Raw genomic sequence first — 7,972 nt, forward strand, 5'->3', positions numbered from 1 at the left:
AGGCATAGCTGCGAAGTGTTCTCCAGAATGGTTAGACTAATTCACAACTCCACCAATAATGCATTAGTTTCCTATGCGATGTTTAAAATCTAAATGTATGGTATGCCTTAAATTAGAAGCCTTTGAAGTAAGTTTTCCCTGTAGTTGAAAAATTACTGAGGACATCACAGACAAAATTCACAGTTTCAATGAGTATTGTGTATGATGAACTCTGAGGTCCCTTCCAGCATATATATGATTCTGTGGTTCTAAATTGCAGATACTCCTGGAGCCATTTAAATTCAATTAAACAGTAATTTAAAATGCCCATTATAGACAAGATGCTTGCCAGCCACTGGAGATACAAAGATGGAACAAGATACAGTCCCAGGACCTTGTGAAGGAGTAGAGAGGATAAGGCATATTAATAATTAGTTGTATTACAATGTGTCATCAAATGTAAGGAGACAGACATCCCTTCCAGATAGGAAGATCAGGAGGGGAAATCCTAGTGTAGGTGTCATGTGACCTGGCACTTAAAAGAAGGAAATGATGTTATAGAGATCAAAAGAAAGGAAGTGTGCATAAGGACCCTAGTATGGGAAATGGTGAGTTTGGCTACAGTAGAGAATATTTAAAGGGCAATATTGGGGAAAACAAACATAAAGAAAATTGATGGCAGACTGATTATATACATCCACGAATGTCATACTAAAAGTTTGGAAGTTGATTTTTAGGCAGTGGAGAACTACTGCTTATTTGCAAGCTAGAGATTGAGATAATCGGACTTCTACCTCAAGAAGATTGCTCTGGATGCTTTGAAAGATTTGGAAAGACCACAGACTTAGAGGCAGTTAGCCTAGACTTGGGTCCCAGATCTGGTACTTATTAGTTGAGTGACTAGGCAAGTCATTAGATTCCATATGCACCCTATAAAATGGGGATGAGAAGAGATAGTATGGTATAGTGGATAATAAACTAAGTTTGCAGTCAAGAGGACCTGGCTTCAAATTCTGCCTCAGATATTTATTAGATATGTGACCCTGAGCAAGTCACCTAAACTCTCCAGGTCTTAGCTTCCTCAGTATTCAAAGGTCTCTTAGGTCCCTTTCAGTTCTAAGTCTATGATCTATGGGACATACAGCCACATCACCCTAGACTAGTCACTTAACATCTCAATGCCCTAAGCCACTGCCTTAGACTGACTTGCAAAGCAAATAATCTTCTGTTGGAGTGGAAGAAGTTTCCTCGTAGTGAATTTGCTACTCAGGTAAAATTTAAAAATTCAATCTGCCCCATAGATAGTTCTATTGCCTCACAGCGACTTTATGAAAAAGGTGTTTTATGTTAAAGGTCTATTAAATGTGAGTTGTTATTGTTGTTGCTACTGCTGTTGTTTGTAATTGTTATTATTATTATTGGAAGGTAGAAAGAATCGAGATGGTAAGGTCAATAAGGAGGGTATTACATTAGTACCAATGTGTAGTAACTAGGATTCTCGATAAGAGTTGTGGCATAATAGTGGAAAGGAAGAAATTATTTTATGAGATAATTCAGTTGGAATCAAAGAAACTTGTCAAGTGATTGGACATTCATTGAAAGAGAGGGAAGAGTCAGAGATGACTGAGTGATGGAAAAGGCTCATCAACAGATGGAGGGAGCCAGATTAATATGGAGGACAAATAAATCAAGGTCTGATAGCTTAGAAAATGACCACTCTTGAAAGTACAAGTGTGTGTATGGATATATGTCTGTATAGCTTTATATATAGTGCTTTATCTACATATATACACAGACACATGTTTGTGTATGTGTGTATTATATATATATATATGTATATATATATGTATGTATATAATACACACACACACAGATTTGAAAATTCTTGTCCAAACCTATGATTTCTTTTGTTTTTGTTTTTGTTTTGTTTTTTTGTGTGGCAATGAGAGTTAAGTGACTTGCTCAGGGTCACACAGCTAGTAAGTGTCAAGTGTCTGAGGCCAGATTTGAACTCAAGTCCTCCTGAATCCAGGGACAGTGTTTTATCCACTGTACCACCTAACTGCCCCCTAAAACCTATTATTTCAATTATCCAGAGAACTCCAGGTAAGGAAACTCCCTCTACAAGTATCCACCATCAACTCCAATTCTCCCATGGATAGCTTTAGAGAGTTTCCTAAATGATTTTCCCAGGGTCACATAGCCAGTATGTGTCAGAGGCAGGATTTGAACCCAAAACTCCATCACTCAGTTGACCACCCGCCATGGTTAAGTAAGTATTGGGTTGATTTCACTGTTAACTTCTCTGAGTCTCAGTTTCCTCAACTGTAAGATGAGGTGGTCAGACTAGATGACCTCTAATGTCCCTTCTGGTTCTAAATCTATGATACATGATACACAGTACACAGTGCATGCTACATGATGCACAGTACATGCTACACGGTACATGGTGCATGCTACACAGTACATGCTACATGGTGCATGCTACATGGCACATGCTACACAATACATGGTACATGGTACAGAGTACATGTTGCATGCTACATAAGAGGTAAGGCTCAATTGGAAGCCTTCCAATTGGGTTCCAAAACACCAAAACAGGATGGGAATCACATTTTAGGAATAGTGGAGGGTTTTAAGATTATGCCAACTAAAGGAACTAAATAAGATGTATATTATATAATACATGTGATACACAGCACATGATACATGGTACATGGTACATGGTGCATGCTACACACTACACGGTACATGATACATGGCCACAGTACATGGTGCATGCTACATGATACATTGTACACGGTACATGCTACATGATACGTGGTACACGGTATATAGTACATGATATATAGTACACAGTACGTGGTACATGGCAAAGAATACACAGTACACAGTACATGGTAATGAATACATGGTAAAGGATACAGTCCTTACACACTGCTTCAAGCTGATTGGTTATTGTCATCCAAATCCTTTGGTTCACTGGACTTGAGAACACTTCCTCCTGGGAGTCAGTCAGGTGCAGCTTTATTTGGGAGCTCTGGTATTTGGCTATGATATTCCTGGGTGTTTTCATTTTGGGAATCTCTTTCAGGACGTGATCAGTGAATTCTTTCAGTTTCTATTTTGCCTTCTGCTTCTAGAATATCAGGTCAATTTTCCAGGTAGACCAATAATTTTCAAATTATCTCTCCTGGATCTATTTTCCAGGTCAACTGTTTTTCCAAGGAAATATTTCACAGTGCCCTCCATTTTTCTTTCTTCACTTGGATTTGCTTTATTGTGTTTCTCATAAAGTCATTTGCTTCTATTTGCTCAATCCTAATTTCTAATCAATGATATTCTTCAGAGAGGTTTTATACCTCCTTTTCCATTTGGCCAATTTGGCTTTTCAAGCTGTTGACTTCATTGATCCTCCTTTATCACTCACACTTCTCTTCTTATTTTTTCCTCTCTACTTTTCTCTCTATCTCTCTTACTTTATCTTCAAAGTCCTTTTTGAGTGCTTCTATGGCCTGACTGAGACCAATTCATATTTTTCTTGGAAGTTTTAGATGTAGGAGCCCAGATGCTGCTATCCTCTTCTGAGGGTATACCTTGATCTTTCTTGTCACTAAAGAAACTTTCTGTGGTCTTCATCTTTCTCTGTGTGCTCATCTTGACAGTCTTTTACTTGATTTTTAATGCCTTCTTAAAATGGGACACTACTTCCAGGATGTACTGTCCCAAGCTTCAGGGGGTTTAAGGATTTAAGGAGGGGCAGGTTCTTCACTTCCCCAGCCAACTTGCTAATTAACCAGGCAGCAAAAGTTTCTGTGCAACCACAGCTCAGACAAGCCTGCTTCCCTCCCTGACCTGGGCCACCACCACTCAAGCCTACTTCTTGGTTCCCAGCAGAGGTGAAACACTTAAGTTCCACCTCAGTGCCAGCAGAGACGCCTGTAATCTCCCCCTGGCCAACTGCTCAGCCTTCTCACCAGACTGTGAGCTTAGTTCTAGATGACACTGTACTGCAACTGATTCACAGGCTCTAGGGGGCTCTTTCTCTGGTGAGGCCTGCGTGGAACTTGATCTGTATCAGTGTGACCTCCGGGTTGGGCTCCACTCCCTCCTTGCCACAGCAGTCCCTTCCTGCTGAAATTCTAAGCCATCTTTGGCTAGAAAATAATCTCAGCCTGTTCTTTTGTGGGTTCTGTTGCTCCAGGAATTGTCCTATGGCATTATTTGGAGGGTTGGTTTTATTTTGGTGGTGTTGTTTTTTATTTTTTATTTTTATTTTTTAGAGAGATCATGTTATGAGTTCTGAGATCTTACTGCCTTTCCTCCACCACCTTGCCTCTTCCCCATAGTATGTTATTAATAAATGTTTTTTGATTGATTGATGTGAGTATGTGATATGATATGAGTAAAGTGAGTTTATGGGCAACAAGTACTACAGGATTTCAGAGAAAGGAGATACCCTTGTCAGAAGAATGGAAAAGGGGAGATTTGAATTAGAACTTGCAGCTTTAAAATATATAGAAAGAAAAATATATAGGTAACACAGCGGATAAAACACAAGCCTTGGATTCAGGAGTACCTGAGTTCAAATCTGGCCTCAGACACTTGATACTTACTAGCTGTGAGACCCTCATTGCCTGGCAAAAAATATAAAATAATAAAATAAATAATAAAAAATAAAATATATAGAAAGTCACTCACTGCCTTCTGGTAAAAGGGCTTGTTGAAGGAAACTGAGCTATGCTATACTGCTATACTGCTATCCTGCTTTAGCACCAGTCTTTGGGCATTAAGCATTTATTAAAGCATACTAGGTATTAGTAAAAGGAGAACATGTGGAGTTCAGAAAGTTAAGAAAAGGCCTATCTAACCTAGAGTTCCAGCCTGGTCTGGTTCTTCTTCAAGTCCTTCACCACAACCCTGCTTCAACCACAAACTGCCTGAGCAAACTGAATGTGGAAGATTTTGATAGATCTGGAGTAAAGGCAGTCCTTTCACACTGCTTCAAGCTGATTGGTTTGCATCATCCAAAACCAATGGTTCACTGTACTTGAAGGTATTCTTGTGTTGAGTTCAAAGTCCTTAGCTTCTGAGAACAATGCCTTCTTAAGGGTCAGCCAGGTGTGATTACAATAGGCTAATCTGCAAAATCAATCACTCTCACTTAATTCAATCAGTTTAGATTAATCTCCAGGTGAGCCTTTGAGTATCTGCCAAATCCCATTATTTTCTCATACCCAGTTTTTCCACATTCTCTCCAGCATTTATTATTTTTTCTGTCATATAAGATAATTTTATAGGTATGATGTAGTATGTCTGAGTTGTTTTAATTTGCATTTCCCTAAATGTTAGTCACTTAAAGTATTTTTCCATGTCCAAGAACTCTTTGAATTCCAACTTTGTCTTCAAGGGGTAGTTATTACTCCAAGATTCCTATAATATATAAATTTGATAAGGATATTGGCATTTTAAGGCAAGGTCCAAAAATATTAGATTTTAACCAAAGCTCTAATACAAATAAAAGCTTCCATTAGGTGTTATTCTGAAATCTTAAAAAGAAATCAAAATTCCAGTTACTTCTGACCAGGTTTTATACTATACACACTTATTTCTGCCCTGTTGCTTCACTTCCCCAAGGTTTTTTGTCCCTAGTGGATTCAGAGTGAAGTGGTTTTTGTTTTGTTTTGTTTTGTTCTTTTTTAAATATGGAATGCTTCATGAATTTGGGTGTCATCCTTGTGCAGGGGCCATGCTAATCTTCTCTGTATCATTCCAATTTTAGTATATGTGCTGCCGAAGCAAGCACTTAAAGTAATTTTTTTTGTTTGTTTTGTGGGGCAATGGGGGTTAAGTGACTTACCCAGGGTCACACAGCTAGTATGTGTCAAGTGTCTGAGGCCGGATTTGAACTCAGGTACTCCTAAATCCAGGGCCGATGCTTTATCCACTGCAGCACCTAGCTGCCCCCAGAGTGAAGTTTTATAGTGGGGCTTCTATAGGTTTTCTTAAGTCAAACTGCTTTGCCTTTTACAAAATCAGGGTATTTGTCCCTAGGCATTGCTAGTTTTCTTTAATTCCTTGAAGGCTATTAATAACATGTTTTTTTCAATTTCAAGCAATATTTATTAATGATGATTATTTAATTTTATTTTATCTAATTTTTTGAACAACAGTCTTTTCCCCAATATACTACCCTAGACATTGAACCTCCCTTATAATAGACTATTTAAAGAAATAATAATAAACATTTTTATTTAAAGTTTTGAGTTTCAAATTCTATCCCTCCTTCCCTCCCCCTCCCCCTCCCTGAGTCAGTAAGGAATCAAATATAGGTTACACATGTGCAATTATGTAAAACATTACAATATTAGTCATTTTGCGTAAGGAAACTTGAATAAAAGAAAAAAGTGAAAAAATAGTATGCTTCACTCTGTGTTCAATCAATATCAGTTCTTTCTACCTGGAAAGACTTAAGTGGACTGATGTTGAGTGAACTGAGCAGAACCAGGAGAACATTGTACACAGTAACAGCAACATTGTATGATGATTAGCTGTGATAGACTCGGAAGTGCAATGATCCAAGACAATTCCAAAGAACTCATGAAGGAAAATGTTCTCCACGTCAAGAAAAAAGAACTGTGGATTCTGAATGCAGATTGAACCATGCTGTTTCTAAGTTTTGGTTGTTGTTTTTTTCTTTTTTTAGGTTTTTCCCTTGTGTTCTGATTCTTCTTTCACAATATTACTGACACAGAAAAATGTTTAATGTGATTGTACATATATAACTTATATCAGATTGCTTTCTGTCTGGGGGAGGGGAGAGGGAAAGGAGGGAGGAAGAAAAATTTGGAACTAAAAATCTTATGAAAACAAATGTTGAAAACTACCTTTACATGTAACTGGAAAATTATAAAATACTTTTCTGATAGAAAAGATATCAGTTCTTTCCTTGGAGGTGGATAGTATGCTTCATCATTAGTCCTTTAGGATTTTCTTCAATCATTGTATTGCTGAGAATAGTTAAGTCATTCACAGGTCTTCATCAAACAATATTGCTGTCGCTGTGCACAATGCTGTCCTGATTTTGCTCACTTCACTATACATCAGTTCATATAAGTGTTTCCAGGACTTCCGAAATCAAATAATAGACTTTATAGGCAGCTAGGTGAAACAGTAGATAGATTGCTGGTCCAGGAATCAGGAAGATTTTAATTCAAACCTGGCATTAGACACTTAATAGTTGTATTATTTTAGGCAAATCATTTAATCTCTAACTGTTTCAATTTCTCCATCTGTAAAATTAAGAGGAAAAGACAGAAATCTCTTTGAAAAGAATGCTACCCCAATTTTACACTTATCTGGCATGTATATAAACTGTAGTCCAGACAGATTATGAAGGACAAAAAAAGAAGCTTCTGTAATTAATGGAAAACCAACGCCTACCTCCCAGGGTTATTTTGAGGATTAAATGAGATGATATTTGTTTTTTTAAAAAAGCTGTAAGCCTTAAAGCATTACTATAAATATTGGCTGTCATCATTATTATCATCATCATCACCATCATTATCACCATTAGCATCATAACAAATAAGATCCATTGAACAATGCAAAACATCAAAATGACTACATCTGATACCATATCTTGTTCTAGTTCTCTTAAATCTCTATTGGAGAGTTCTTATTTTTCTCATATTGATTCTTATATTTTCTTTTTTTATTCTCTATATGGATATGTACATATAATTCTATCATCTCTGACAGAATATAAACTTTTTGAGAGTAGGAATTGTTTATTTCTCTATATTTGTATCACCACTGCCTTGAATGGTACCTGGCTCATAGAAAGTGTTCAATAAATGCTTGTTGATTATCTTTTCTAAAAGCATGAGTGTTCTATTGTATTCACTGGTTATAATTTTTTTCTCATTCCCCAATCACTGGACATTTACTCTTTAACTAGGCTTTGGTTACACACACACACACACACACACAC

General features: G+C 37.2%; 1 non-coding gene across 1 annotated transcript; it reads right to left on the reverse strand.

Moving 5' to 3' along the window:
- Window positions 1-5,678: 5,678 nt before the first annotated feature.
- On the reverse strand, window positions 5,679-5,785 carry LOC122744779. Its single transcript, XR_006355125.1, has one exon. It is a non-coding gene; the product is annotated as a U6 spliceosomal RNA (small nuclear RNA).
- Window positions 5,786-7,972: the final 2,187 nt, after the last annotated feature.

This window comes from Dromiciops gliroides, chromosome 2, assembly GCF_019393635.1.
Source record: "Dromiciops gliroides isolate mDroGli1 chromosome 2, mDroGli1.pri, whole genome shotgun sequence".
Taxonomy (NCBI): domain Eukaryota; kingdom Metazoa; phylum Chordata; class Mammalia; order Microbiotheria; family Microbiotheriidae; genus Dromiciops; species Dromiciops gliroides.